Consider the following 15736-nt stretch of genomic DNA (forward strand, 5'->3'; position numbering starts at 1 on the left):
GGTCCTGGGATCAAGCCCTGCATTGGGCTCTCTGCTCATCAGGAAGCCTGCTTCTCTGTCTCCCACTCGTCCTGCTTGTGTTCTCTCTCTTGCTCTGTCTCTCTGTCAAATAAATAAATAAATAAAATCTTTAAAAAAAAACAATGATCAAACTATTGTTATGAAAGACATTATGAATTTCACAAACATAATGTTGAATAAGAGAAGTCAGACACATGGGCACATGGCTAGCTCAGTAAGTAGGGCATATGACTCTTAACTTTGGGGTCCTGAGTTCAAGAGCATGGAGCCTACTTTACAGAGAGAGAGAAAGAGAAAGAGAGAAGTCAGACACAAATGAATATACTGAATATCACTTATAAAAGGTAATGGTAGGGGCACCTGGGTAGCTCAGTGGGTTAAGCCTCTGCCTTCAGCTCAGTTCATGATCTCAGGGTCTTGGGATAGAGCGGGCTCTCTGCTCAGCAGGGAGCCTGCTTTCCCTTCTCTCTCTGCCTACAGATCTCTGGCTATCAAATAAATAAATAAAATCGTTTCTAAAAAAGGTAATGGTAATAAAAGTTAGACTAATAATTATCTTTTTGGAGTTACTAACTGGGAAACAAGAGAAAATTCTTCTGGGATGCTACTAACATTCTAATTCTTGTCCTGGATTGCAATTACAGAAAATATGTTCACTTTGTAAAAAAATCATTAAACTGAACATAAGATTTGTGCTATTTTCTATGAGTATGTTGTTAGTCTTTAATAAAATGTTTAAACAGTTTTGGTTATTTCATATAGATGTCACATTTTAAAATGTGGTAAATACCAAAATGCATAGAAGAGAATAAAAATAACCTATATTCTCCCACCCATGTGTAACTACTGTTCACATTTTGGTGGATTATCCCATACAGTGTTCGTAAGTTCCAAGAGCCTCACTGAAGGCAGAATTTCTGAAGCTATAGATCAAATATAGGGCCATGTGTCATCAGTCCTCTAGTCTTCTAACAAATGGTTACAAATCTAATGGGATGAAATAACATGTTTAACATCAACACACAGTATATATGGGTCCAAAGTCTAGGCAGAGCATAACTTTTTCCCACGTTTAGGGTCTCACATGGCTGCAAAGTGTCAATTAGGCTGTGTTCTTTTTTCTTTTTTCTTTTTTTAAAGATTTTATTTATTTGAGAGAGAGCATGAGAGGGGAGAAGGTCAGAGGGAGAAGAAGACTGCCCACGGGGCTGGGAGCCTGGTACTAGACTCGATCCCGGAACTCCAGGATCATGACCTGAGCCAAAGGCAGTGGCTTAACCACCTGAGCCACCCAGGCATCCCAGGCTGTGTTCTCATCCGAGGCTCAACTGGGGAAGAATCCACTTCCAAATTCACTCAGGTTGTTGGAATATTCATTTCTTGGCAGTTGTAGGACTAAGGGCCCTGGCTTCTTGCTGGCTGTTGTCTGGAGGCCACCTTCAGTTTCTATAGGCCATCCACAGACTTCCTATAATTCCTTGCCACAGTTCTTGCCTACTCTTCCTTTCCCAACAAAACCACATGTTTCGTCAGTCCAGCAGGCACAATCTCTACAGCAAAGCTACTAGCAAGACAGAGTCTTCTCTAACAACATAATCACAACAGTAACACTCCATCACTTTTGCTATATTCCATTGACTAGAAGTAAGACACAGGTACTGGCTACACTCAAAGAGAGGGGGTTACATAAAGGCATGAATGCCAGAGAGCATTAAGGGGGTGGGGGGCAGAGTACCTTAAGAGTCAGATCAGCGCAACAGGTAACAAACTCACTACTGTCAAAATTCAAACGGGAGGGCACCTGGCTGGCTCAGTCGGAACATATGACTCTCGATCATGGGCTTGTGGGTTCAAGTCCCACGTTGGGTGTAAAGATTACTTAAATAAATAGAACTTTAAAAAGAACTCAAATGGTGGAGCCCTTTAAGAAATGCTTTGAAATAAACATGCTTAAAATCCTCAACGAAATAAGGAGAGGAAAAACTGAAATAAATAAATAAATAAATAAATAAATAAAACATATAAATAAGCAGATACGAATCAAGAACAAAAGGGTATAACAACGTGATAACTACTGACATAACAGCTCAACATACAGCGAAAACCCTCAATGAGATACAGAGAGAGATTTCCCCTCCCCAAATAAAGACCAACAAAGGCCATGCTATATAAATAAAAATAAAAATTCCACCAAGATACCTTGTAATTCAGAATATCAAAGATGAAGAGAAAATATTAAAAGCAGGCCTAAGAGGGAAAAGAGGTTATCCAAAAAAGAAATGATATATAAGCCAGTAGGAGAAATCTCAGCCACAAAAGAGGCAAGAAAAGAGTAGAATAATACCTTCAGTGTATTGAGGAAAATTAATTATGAACTTAGAGTAATATACCTAGCTAAACTGTCACTAAAGAATGAAAACGAAAACAACTCCAACTTCCAAAATCCCAGAATTTTTCATCCGTCAAACTCTTGGTGAAAAAAATGCCTAAGGGGTGTTCTCTGCTAGAAGAAATATATACCAAAAGGGAAAGAGTATCAGAAAACAACAGGGAACAAATAAGATTGTCAACGATATTAGTAAATCTATTTACTGTATTAGGATACAGGGTTGGCTGATCCGACCAAGATCTAAGATACTAGTGGCTCACCAAGAGAATTTTCTCTCTCCCTAAGTAACAGTAGGGATGGGAGTAGCTCACATCCCAGCTTCAAGGTGTCAGGGACCCAGGCTCTTTCTGCTTTGCTTCTGCATAATCCCTGTGGTGCTCCTGTATCCAGAATTCAAGATTGCTGACCATTGTGTCTACTTCCTGGTCAAAGTGGTTTCCCTTTAAGACCATAATCTATAAATTGCACACCTGCCATTCCTCTTTGCATCCCATAGCCCACAGCTACTTCCAAGAGAGGCTGAGAAATGTATTCCTTCACCCTGAGATGAATTCTATCACATTGCAAATAGAGAGAACAGATATGGGGGGACAACCGGCAACTTCCACCACAACCATTGCCTAGAAAAGCCATCTAATCCTAACTAAACTTTTTTTACATTAAAAAATATAATTAAATCAAGAAGGAACTAAATATTTCCAGCCCCCCCCCCAAAAAAGCCTGCAATAAGTTATTTTGTTTTGTTAAGATTTTATTTATTTATTTGTCAGAGACAGAGTGTGTGCACAAACAGGGGGAGTGGCAGGCAGAGGGAGAAGCAGGTTCTCCTCTGAGTGGGGACCCTGATGTGGGACTCAATCCCCAGACCCTGAGATCATGACCTGAGCTAAAGGCAGACGCTTACCCGAGTGAGCCACCCGGGCGTCCCAATAAGTTGCTTTGAAGGGATGAGGTGCACAATTTGAAACTGACACACACACTCACTCACTGTCAAGTGTCTGCAAGAGAATGAAACGTCCATCTAAACTCAAAAGAGTCCATCTGGGACACAGCAAGTAAAGAGTGACACTTCCACAAAGATGGAAGACAGAGCAAGGGGCAGCGTTAAGGACTAGGCTGGCAAGCGGAGCTCTGTCAAGTCCGATTTAGCAGATAGATCATGATCTCAGGGTGGTGGACCAAGCCCTGCGTCAGGCTTGGCACTCAGTGTGGAGCCTGCTTGAGATTCTCTCTCCCTTTCCCTCTGCCCCTCCTGCTTGTTGTGCCCACTCTATCTCTCTCATGAATAAATAATAATAATAATGATAATAATAATAATAATAACCTAAAAAGGTGGCATTGAAATTTCAGATAATAGAGGCACCCAGGTAGCTCAGTGGGTTAAGTGTCTGCCTTCAGCTCAGGTCATGATCTCGGGTCCTGGGATCGAGCCCCATGTCGGGATCACTGCTTGGGAGGGGAGGGGGAGTCTTCTTTTCTCTCTCCCTCTGCCCCTCCCCACAGCTCATGCTCTCTCTCTTACTCTCTCTCAAATAAATACAATCTTTTAAAAAGAGAAAGAAAGAAATTCCCGATAAAAATACCAAAGAATTTATTTCAAGGCTTATGAAGATGCTACATACATAATCGGGTCAATGGGATGTTGGCCTCAGGTCAGACAAAGAGGTCACTGGAGCAGAACAGGGATTCCAGAAACAGACCCCCACACACTGTTGATCGATATCAGCGAAGGCGTCAGCATAAGACAACAGGGAAGACACCTTTCAGCACCTGGTATGAATCACAGGATGTCCACCTGGAAAAATAAGGAGTCTCCACTCCCACCTCACACCTTACGCAAAATCTAAGTCGAAATGGGTCATAGGTCTAAATTTAAAAGGCAAAACAAGGAAACGGTTAGACAAAAATATAGGAGAAAAATCTTCGCCATCTTGGGGACTGCAGACTTCTTAAAAACATGAAAGCATACGCAGGAAGTGAGAAAATTTTTAAACTTTCACTCTTCAAAGACACCCCCGAGAAAACTAAGAGACAAGCCCCAGACTGGGGGGGAAATATTCACAACATAAACACTGGACCAGCCTGGGATCTGAAGTACTTAAGGAACCGCTCTCTGTGCTCAGTAAGAAAAAAGGCGAATAACTCAATCAAAAGATGTGAACAGAGGAGCGCCTGGGTGGCTCAGTCGTTAAGCCTCTGCCTTCAGCTCAGGTCATGATGCCAGGGTCCTGGGATCGAGCCCCACATTGGGCTCTCTGCTCAGCAGGGAAGCCTGCTTCTCCCTCTCCCACTCCCCCTGCTTGTGTTCCCTCTCTCGCTGTGCTTCTCTCTCTCAAATAAATAAATAAAATAAAATAAAAAATAGATGTGAACAGATATTTCACAGAAGAAGATATGCGGATTTCTCCATGTGTATTCTTTCATCCAATAGGAGAATATGTACATTTTTTCATCCGCATGAAAAAATGCTCAACTTCCCTAGCCATCAGGGAAAGGTAAATTTAAAACCACAATGAACTAGCAATTCACACCTACTGGAGAGGCTAAATTTAAAGAAGGCTGACCAGGGGCGCCTGGGTGGCTCCATCGGTGAAGGGTCTGTCTTTGGCTCAGGTCATGATCTCAGGGTCCTGGGATCGAGTCCCTCCTCAGGCTCCCTGCTCAGCAGGGAGTCTGCTTCTCCCTCTCCCTCTGTCTCCCCACAACTTGTAATCACTCTCTCTCTCTAATAAATAGATGAAATCTTTTTGTTGTTGTTTTGTTTGTTTGTTTTTAAAAATTATTTATTTATTTATTTGACAGAGAGAGAGATCACAAGTAGGCAGAGAGGCAGGCAGAGAAAGAGGGGGAAGCAGGCTTCCTGCTGAGCAGAGAGCCCGATGTGGGGCTTGATCCCAGGACCCTGAGATCATGACCTGAGCTGAAGGCAGAGGCTTAACTCACTGAGCCACCCAGGTGCCCCAGATAAGATCTTTAAAAAATAAAAATAAAAATAAATACATAAATAAACAAAAAATAAAAAGACTGACTATACCAAGCATCAGAGAGGATACGGAAGAGTTAAAATTCTCTGACAATACAGAAAGGGACGTAACCCTTGGGGAAACCATTTGGCAGTTTCTCACCAAGTTAAACAGAACTACCCTACAACACAGCCAGTCCACTTTCGGGTGTTTATTTATCCAAGAGAAATGAAAACCTGCGTCCACCCAAAGACTCAGACGCAAGTGTTCACAGCAGCCTGATTCATGGACAGCCCCAACCTAGATGGAAAGAACCCCAATGGCCTCCAACGAGTGAATGCAAGACAGGCACGCCCACACCGTGGGACACCACTCTGCAACACAAGGAGCAAAGTAACAAGCCACTGCCACGTGCCTTAACCTGGCTGAGTCTCCGAGAACGTCAGGGTGAGGGAAAGAAGCCAGATACAAACAGCACATACCGCGTGAGTCCGATTATGTGAGTTTTGGGGGAAGGCAAACCTAATCCAAAGTGAGAGCAAAAATCACTGGTTCCGGATCTTCCCTCCTGTGGCGCTTTCCCGGGTATAACCGTGTCTCAAAACGCATCAAAATTGCATGAGTATTATATGTAAATTATATATCAATAAAACTGATATTTTAAAAGAACAAAATAACAAGGCAGAGGGGAAGAGGCTTTCGGCACACACCGAAGGGAGGCTCTAGGGCTGTCTTCTCCAGGAGGAGAACAGAGGAGCTGGATATCTTAGACATGCAGTGTCCAACCCGGCAGCCACCAGCCACACGTGGCTACTGAGCACTTGAAATGCACACAGTCCCAGCTGAGATGGGCTGTTACATGTAACATACATACTACATTTCAAGATTTAGCACTGAAAATACAACATGTTTCATTAATAATGCTATACCGATCACATTTTGAAATACTATTTTTGATGTATAATGTTAAATTAAACATATTACTAAAATTATTTCCACCTTCACTTTATGCTTTTTTTTTTTTTTTTAAGAGAGAGCCCAGGAGTGTACCCCTGTGCATGCGTACACACGAACGGGGTATTGGTGAGAGGCAGAAGGAGAGGGAGAGAGAGAACTTCAAGCAAGTTCCACACCTAGCACAAGAGCCCCAGGCAGGGCTCAATCCCACGAACCCTGAAATCATGACCTGAGCCAAAATCAAGAGTTAGAGGTTTAACCGACTGAGACACCCAGGTGCCCCTCTTTTTGCTTTTTAATATGGTTACTGAAAAATTTAAAATAATATGTGTGACTCACATTATTTTCCCATTGGACAGCGCTGCTTTAGACATTATTAAGAAAAGAAATGTCTAGGTATCAATATTAAAAATTTAAGGGCAAGTTGGGGTATCTGGCTGGCTCAGTCAGTACAGCATGTGACTCTTGACCTCAGGATTGTGAGTTCAAGCCCCACACTGGGTGTAGAGATTACTAAAAATAAAATATTTTAAAAATAAATATATAGGGGGGCACATGGGTGGCTCAGGTTAAGCCTCTGCCTTCGGCTCAGGTCATGATCTCAGGGTCCTGGGATCGAGCCCCACATAGGGCTTTCTGCTCAGCAAGGAGCCTGCTTCTTCCTCTTTCTCTGCCTGCCTCTCTGCCTACTTGTGATCTCTCTCTCTCTCTGTGTCAAATAAATAAATAAAATCTAAAAATAATAATAATAAAATAAATATATAGGGGCATCTGGTGGCTCAGTGGGTTAAGCATCTGCCTTTGGCCCAGGTCATGTTTCTGGGGTCGTGAGATGGAGACCCACATTGGGGTCCCTGCTTGGTAGGTAGCCTGTTTCTCTCTCTCACTCTGCCTCTTCCCCCCACTCAGGCTCACGTGCTCTTGCTCTCTCATTAAATAAATAAAATATTTGAGAAAAGGAGGTAAAAATTATTTAAAATTTTAAAAAATAAAATAAAATCCTAAAAACAAACAAAAATTTTAAGAGCAACAAGTGAAACAACAGAAACACATCTGTACTTTCCAAACTATCAAAGAAAAAAGGAGAGTAGAGATTTAACAGACGACAGAACAAAAGACATAATTTTAGAAGATGGGGTATATAGGACAACAGAATAAAATGGTAGAAGTAAGTCTAAATATATCAACAATCATTATAAATGTAAATTGATTTCATTTGTCTCTTAAAAGACAGAGACTGTCATACTGGATCAAAACAAACAAAACAGAATGCAATATTATGCTGGTTAGGAGACACCCTCTAAAGCAAAAGAAAAGAGAAAGGTGGAAAATAAAACAAAGAGAAAAGACACACCAGGCATATGTGCATAAAAAGAAAAGCTGATATAGTAAATATTAATATCAGGCAACATACACCTAAGGCCAACTAACGATAAGAGATAAGGAGGGACCCTATAGAATGACTGAAGCAACAACCCAACAAAAAAGATGCAACATCAATTATGTTTTCTAGACCTCACTACACAGCCTGAAAATAAGTAAAGCAAAAACTAGAAGATTTGCTTTGAAAAGTGGAGAAATCCACAAAAGAAATGGGCATTTGGGCACTCCCCAGAAACTAACAGAGCAGGCAGAGAAAATTTACACATCTATGAAAGATGTGAACGACAGAATTAACAAGTCCGACGGATGCGTCCATACAGTAGCCTGCATGGGTCTGTGCGTCTCTCCCAACCAAGAATGCACATGTCTGGGGCTGAATCGTGTCTCCCACCCCACCCCCCAATCTTATGTTGAAGTCCTAACCCCTAGTACCTGAGAATGTAACTGGACTTGGAGGCAGAGGCTTTACAGAAGTGACTGAGCTGGGGCACCTGGGTGGCTCAGTCACTAAGCGTCTGCCTTCCGCTCAGGTCATGGTCCCAGGACCCTGGGACTGAGCCCCACACCGGGCTCCCTGCTCAGCGGGAAGCCTGCTTCTCCCACTTCTGCTCCCCTTGCTTGTGTTGCCTCTCTCACTCTGTTTCTTTCTGTCAAATAAATAAAATCTTTTTTTAAAAAGTGAGTGAGTTAAGATGAAACCTTTGTGGAGGGGGGGTTGCTCCTCCAGTCCGGTCGGTGTCCTTATGAGCAGAGGAAATGTGGACACAGAGAGAGACACCGGGGATGCGGGAGAGAGGGTGTGAAGACACAGCCAGAAGTCCAGGACATCGGCCTCCGAAGAAACCACACCTGCAGACACCTTGATCTTGGACTTCCAGCCTCCCGATCTGAGAGCCAGTGACTCTCTGCCTTTGGAGCCCTCCAGTGTGTGAGAGCTCCGACCCCCGCCCCCAGCAGACTCCCACACCACCTGACTGTCAGGCACAACGTGCACATTTCTAAATACGTACTTGTGTTGGGTCATCACGAAAGCAGAAAGGAATTTTGGAGCGGATGTAAAGCAGACCCCATTCTCTATCCACAATGTGGCAAAATTACAAGTCAGCAACAACAGGGTAGGCGGATTTAAAACAACATCTGTATCTTTGAAAACCGAAAAGCACACTCCCAGCGATCTCATGGGTTCGTCGTGAAACGGTTGCAGGAACGTTTCTTTCCTGTCCTGACCTTTCCTCCTGTGTGGACGGAGCTGAATGAGTGTAACACTCTGAGACTCCCTGCCCAGAGGAGGAAATGACAGCTGATTGGTCAGTGTGGGGAAGATAAAGCGGGTTGCTCCAGGGGCCCTTCTCTGAAGGACCTGCCTGCAGGCCTCGGTCATTCTCTCTTCCTGGGGGCCGGGGGCGGGCGGGCACAGCATCACAGTGACTCGGTGTGAAGGCCACCAAATCCCCATTTTCAGTGTTGGGACACCCATTTAGCTGTCACACATACCCTCATCCTCCAACCTTATCTTTAACAGGTTTTTGTTTTGCTTTTTTTAGTAGGCTCCATGGCCAAGGTGGGGTGGGGCTTGAACTCAAGATCCGGAGATCAAGGGGCACCTGGGTGGCTCAGGTCATGGTCTCAGGATCCTGGGGTCCAGCCCCGCATCAGGGTCTCTGCTCAGTGGGGAGCCTGCTTCCCTTCCTCTCTCTCTCTCTCTCTGCCTGCCTCTCTGCCTACTTGTGTACTCTGTCAAATAAATAAAATCTTAAAAAAAAAAATTCTGAGATCAAGGTGATCTGCCCCACTGACTGAGTCATCCAGGAGCCCCATCTTTAACGGTTTTTTAAAAAAAGAGAGAGAGAGGTGTTTCTCCCCTGCCCCCTACCCTTACCTTATCTCTCAGTTCAGAATCTGAAGCTGACCCCCTCAAAGACATCAACAGAAATCACAATGGGAATTATGAAATATGTGGTACTGAGGATAAAAAGATAAAAGCAAAATTAAATTTGGAGATTGGACCTAAACTGACATTTATAGAGAAATATATAGTCTTAAGTGCGTTTACTCTAAAACAGGAGCGACTTAAACATACAGGAGTAAAGCTTTCAACTAACTAGAGAAGCGTAAAAAAATAAAAAGAAAAAAAAGGAAAGAAAGAAAGAACTGGAAGGAAATAAACAGTAAAGATAAAAGCATAAATGAAAAGGACATCAACAATCACAAAAATGATCAACAAAGCCAGAAGCTAGTTCTTTGAAAAGACAATAAAATGGACAACCATCTAGCAGGATTAATCAAGGAAAAGAAGAAAGGCACAAATACCTAATATTAAGAATGAAAGGAAGGTAGAACTATACAGATATGGTTGAAGTTTTAAGACTCATAAGAGAATACCATGAGCAACCTTATGTTGCTATATATGAAAATATATGAAATAGAGAATTTCTAAAAATATATAGATGATCCAAGTTTACTCAAAAAAAAAAACAAAAAAAACAAAAAACTGGGCGCCTGGGTGGCTCAGTGGGTTAAGCCGCTGCCTTCGGCTCAGGTCATGATCTCAGGGTCCTGGGATCGAGTCCCCCATCGGGCTCTCTGCTCGGCAGGGAGCCTGCTTCCTCCTCTCTCTCTCTCTCTGCCTGCCTCTCTGCCTACTTGTGATCTCTCTCTGTCAAATAAATAAATAAAATCTTAAAAAAAAAAAAACTAAACTAAATAAGTCAATGGCCATGAAAGAAAATAAATCAGTGTTTTAAAAATCACCCCTCTCCACCTCCCCCCAAACCCCCTGTGCACAGGCAAAAGCAGGAGGGCAAGAGTAGCCAGAGATCTGGCTTGACCCAGTCCTCACTGTGGTCCACTCTACTCCTACCCTTGCTGCTGTCTGGTTTCTCACACGAGTTCATAAGTTCTCCTTTTTTCCTAAGCAAATTGATCTGGCTTTCTGTCATTGGTGTAATCCAAATGGAGGTGCCCTAGTGTCATGGTAAATTTCAAGAAATAGAAGCCTTGGGGCACCTGGGTGGCTCAGTCGGTTAAGCATCCCGCCCATGAGGTCGTGAGCTCAGGGACTTGGGATCCAACCCTGCACCCAGCTCTGCTCTGCACAGGCAGCCTGCTTGGGATTCTCTCCCTCTCCTTCTTCCCCTCCCCAAGCTCGCTCCTCTCTCTCTCTCTCTCTCTCATAAATAAATAAATAAATAAATACATAATAAAGGAACAGGTAAAACTTACATGGTGGGAACAGTAACCAGGCTACTGGGACCTAGAACCTTTCTTCTGGAAGAGTCTGGCAGGCGTGATCAGCCTGAGTCAGCTCCTAGCATGGAAGGAAACCCCTGGAAGGAAGCAGTAGCGCAGAGAATGGACAAGATCTGAGGCCCATTCAGACTGCTTAGAATCGATGGACCCAGCAGTCTCCGCACCGTCAGGGTGTGAACACACCCGTTTCTAATGCCCTCGGGTTGTATATTTCAAGCGCAGTGACAACGGGGGTTAAGTCACATCAGTAACCCGGTAGCTGGTTGCCTGTGTGCAGTAAATATATTTTCAGTCAATGATAACTATTTAATCTGGGCTTAATTAATTAATGTTCACAGAGCATTGGAGATGCTTGGGTGAACGGCCCGCTGAAAGGGACAAGTGTTATTATTCTGTTAGTGGTATTTTAAGACATTTGTATTCATAGGGGTGCTAGATCCAAGAAGATTAAATTCGCTGAAAGTGTACATGAAAATTAGTGTCCTGGTGTGACCCCGCCTCTCTCCACACCCATTCTTTCCTCCTTCCTCCTTCCAGAAAAATCACACTCGGTGTGAATAAGGCACTCATAGACTCTAGCATTTGACTCTTCTGGCTGAGATGTGAAACTTGCACCGAGAGCTCCATGAGGGCTAGCACAGGTCCCCCTTACCCGCAGTCGCACCCCAGTCCCTGCACAGGGCTGCCTGCACCAGCCCGAGCCGTGTATATATATCTCGGTAAAGCGAAGTAGGCCAGGATGTTTGACTCACTTAATCAGAATGTGACGTTCCCGATCACTCACTGTTAGCATTACACACTGTTGGCCTCCCAGGATCCGAGGACCTAGAGAGGTAAGCAGCACCCAGATTTTTTAGGTGCAAAAGTGAGGAGCTTTGAGGGGGGCACTGCCAAGCACCTGTAGGTTGCTGGAGGAGAAGGAGAAACGGTGCGCAAAGATTCTCCTCTCCAGGTTTTCAAGGGACTCCGAGCAGGGAAACCAACGGAAGCCCTCATTCCCAAGGGCCCCAGAGCCCCTCCATTCCTCTGCCCTGCCCCCACTACACTCTCCATTGGGCCAGGGAGGGCAAGCCAGCTCTGGGACTTGGGAAGACCTCGAAGAACGGCTGTGACCTTGGCTCATTCAGGCTGCATTCTTCCCCTCCCCCACACTCTCCATCCTCCCTCCCTTGGAGAATTCCAGCATGAAATTTTGGCCAGAGAATCAAGGGAGTTCTCTCTTGGGCCCCTGGAGGAGAGCCTGGTCCCTTTGATTTCATTGTTCTCTCTAGTCCACCTTCCATTTCCTCTCAAATGCTCCATGAAACTCACAGGTTCAGGGTCATTGCTTCCTTGCGGAGGGCGTGTAGCCCAAGATGATGCTTCAATGTGTGGGCAGACCTGGGTCCTCTTTGAGCCACCGTTTCCCTGTCTGGAAAATGAGTTTTGGATTAGAAGAGCTCCAAGACCCCTTCCAGCTCCCATAGGCTAAGATTCCCTTTTTCTTATGGACTCCACTCCTTAGCAACAGGGCCTTGGGCGAGTCTCCAAAGCAGAGCCCCAGCGGGCTTATCTGTAAAATGGGTACATTGCCTGAGGCAGCCTATTGGCTAGACTGGGATTTTCACTCCTTGCTGGTGGTTTCTTGGGTCTACCAGTGGAAGTGGCTCAGGGCACTTAGTTAAAACTGAGTTCAGACTGTGGTGTCCAGCAAGGCCGGCTTCGGGTTCCAGCTACACCCATGACAAGCACCTAAGATCTCTGACCTTCAGCCTCCTCTTTGGTAAGAAATAGCTGAACAGATCCTCACATCCTCAGATTGCTGGGAGACCATACCTGCCGCCTCATGTCAGGTGCCAAGTGATCACTCATTGCTGACTGTCACTTTGTGGTTGGCCGAGAACTTGAGGGTGGGGGGGTCAAGGCCACCACTCTGACCTGGAGCAAGTCACCAGCTCAGAAACAGACCCAGAACCCCTTTGGATGGCAAACCAGTTCTTGAGGCCATAGGAGTGACACCAAGGCACAGTGAGTTCAGAATGTTCTCGACCCCACCCCCTTTCCCATTTGCCCTTGGATCATTTTTGGAGAGGCCCAGGACCCCATGGGCCCAAAGCTTCTGGGAGGGCGTGATTAATCTCTGGAGGGAACCTGCCTCCCTCTGTGGTCTGCCCCTTCCCCTGGCCTGTCACCCCTGGGCTCACAGAAGCCAGGTGAGAGAAGAACTAGCAGATCCTACCTGCTGCTTTGATCCTTCAGAGACAAGCTGCCCCAGCTAGGCGGAGGGCGGTGCCCTCCAGGGTTACAGCCCTCCTGCCAACTCCCTACCCAGCCAAGGAACCAAGCTTCCCCAGGCCCAATTAAAGAACTGCAACCTTGACCTTGACTGATCCAAGTGTGGGCGGTGCCTTAGGGAAGTCAGGCTTGGGATCTTTAGACATGTTCACACCTGGAGTGCCAGGATCCACCCACCAGCCCTATCCTATACAGCCTGCCTTCTGAGCCCTAATGCTCAGGGTTCTTCTGTTGACATTCTCACGGTGCAGGAGGCTCTGGTTACTTGTGGCCTTCTTTATAGTCCTAAGAGTAATAAACTATTCCGCCGCCGAGTGAGGGCCATTGTGCTCCTTGCCAAGAGCTTCTGAGGCTGTCCCTTTAAATCTGCCAGCCAGCCCCCATGAGTGGCCCTTGCTGCTCTCCCATCCCTGTTTGACAGCTGGACAAACGGAGGCTCAGTCATTTGCTCAAGGACACACACAGCCAGGAAATGGACGAGCAGAAACCCAAATCTACCAGACCCCCAGGTCCAGCTCTTAACCTGAGTTCCCTGGGCAGTCTCCCCACGTTCCTGGAGGGCAGGGGCTGCTTCCGGTTCAGCCCGGGCTTCCCCCGGGGCCAGTGCAAGGCCCCGCGTGAATACAGCGCCTACTGGCCGAATCAGTTCAATGTGAGACAGACAGAGACATCGGAGACAGAAGGAGAGAGGGAGACAGGGAGAGAAAAACTCAGAGTAGATGGGGGGTCTGTCAGAAGCCCTTCAACTCCCAGCTCCAACGAGACAGGGGAGACTGCAGGTGCTGGAGGGTTTTGACATCACACCCCACCCCCGGTGCTGGGCAAGACCCAAGGGTGTAAACTCCAACGTAGGGGCGGTAATAGGGAGCCGCAGATGGTCGGGGAGCAGGGGAATGACGCAATGCGGGGGCGGGAGGCGGCGGAGGGGGGCGGGTAGCAGAGGGACACTGTTTACACCACGTAATGCTGGAGGCAACAGCCCAGTCCTTCGAGAGAGCTGAGCAGAAGCGGCGAGGCACGAGGGAAGGCGGGGACAGATGCCAGTGGCAGCCCGCCTTCCCAGCGAGAGCGAATGCGACCTATCTAGCCAGCCCTGACGGCGGCAGGACCCGGTGCCAGCCATACGCCGGGCCCTCGCGGGGGCGACGGGGACAGTCGGGGGGGAGGCCCGGACGCTACAACTGGGGGGAAACGAGGCCCTCTCAGCTGCCTTCTGAGGGAGGGAAGGGGAGATGCGAAAGCGAGGCGACGCCCCCTAAGAGCACAGGCTGGGGCGCGAGGATCAGAGCGGCTCTCGCTGGGGCGCACGGGCTGGGGCGCAGGGACTAGGGCGCACGGGCTGGGGCGCACGCACCGGGGGCACCCCTCGGCCAGGCCGGCCCGCGGCGGACGGCGGCAGGAGGCTCCCCTCGGAGGAGCCGCGTGTGCCGCCGCCCTGCAACCTGATATTTTTCTGCCCGGCCCCCAGAGGAATGTTTCCATTACCCAGACAGCGCCGAGCGCCGCAGCCTTTTCTCTCCCCGGGCCCGGCTCCCCGGCCGCCCCGCGCCGCGCTCCCGGCTCCGCGCTCCCCACGACCCCCACCCCCCCCCCCGCCCCGCAGCCCCTCCGGGCCGCCTGCGCCGCGGCACTTTGTGCAAATGTAACCTTTCCGCAGGCCCCGCCTCCGCCAGGAAGCCGCGCGCGCCGTTGCCAGGAACGCGGGGCGGCGCGCTCGGAGCTGGAAGGCGGCGCGTTAATCAGCCGCGGCTGACAGAAAATCAGGCAGCCCGGGCGGCCGGCCGGCCTCGGCCCCTCTCCCTCCCGGCGCCTCCGCGCCCGCTCGCTGCGCGCTCGCTCTTTGTGCCCCCCGCCCCGCGTCCCCCCTGCTCGCCCGCGCGTCCCTGCGCCGCCGGGAGCCTCTCCATCACGCCCCCTTCTCCTCTCCGGTTCTCGCATCTTCTCCCCTTTTACCTCTCCTCCCGGGCCTGCGTGCCCCGCGCTCTCCCCCTCCCGCCAGATCGCCTCTGGCTCGCTGCCTTTCCTTCCGGAGAGCAGAAAGTACCAGAAAAGAGGTCCCTTCACACCCCTCCTCGCCAGCCTGTCGTGTGCGAGCCCCACTGGGCCTCTTGGTGCCTACCCTCATCCCCCACCGGCTCCCTGGGAGCTCAGGGACCTCCCCTCCCCCAGAGTGATGTTAAACTGAGCTTTATGGGTGACCTTGGGTTGGAGGGGTCCAAGAAATCCTTCAAATGACACGTTCCACTTTGTGTGCGTTGCTGGGGGGAGGGACCCAAAGGTTTCACGGGTTTTTCAAAGAAGTTGGAGATTCAGAAAGATTAAAAGTCACAACCCGAGAGTTGCTTCCCACGCATCTTTCAATTAATCTATCAAACCGATTTTTATTGAGACTTACTATGTGCCCAGCGCATGCTAAGTCCTAGAGATGCAGCCAGCCATGAACTCCAGGATGAGCCTCCAGGGACAAACTATAAATAAATGTCATTACAGGCACTTTGGG

The 15736-nt window shown here is 47.7% G+C and overlaps 1 long non-coding RNA gene across 1 annotated transcript; it reads right to left on the bottom strand.

The window, feature by feature from the left end:
* Nucleotides 1-49: 49 nt before the first annotated feature.
* LOC106006254 lies at nucleotides 50-14963 on the bottom strand. Its single transcript, XR_006607451.1, has 4 exons — nucleotides 14722-14963; nucleotides 12274-12373; nucleotides 11715-11787; nucleotides 50-102 (listed from the first exon to the last, which is right to left on the bottom strand). It is a non-coding gene; the product is annotated as an uncharacterized LOC106006254 (long non-coding RNA).
* Nucleotides 14964-15736: the final 773 nt, after the last annotated feature.

This window comes from Mustela putorius, unplaced genomic scaffold (genome assembly GCF_011764305.1).
Source record: "Mustela putorius furo isolate JIRA1106 unplaced genomic scaffold, ASM1176430v1.1 tig00000596_pilon_pilon_pilon, whole genome shotgun sequence".
NCBI lineage: Eukaryota > Metazoa > Chordata > Mammalia > Carnivora > Mustelidae > Mustela > Mustela putorius.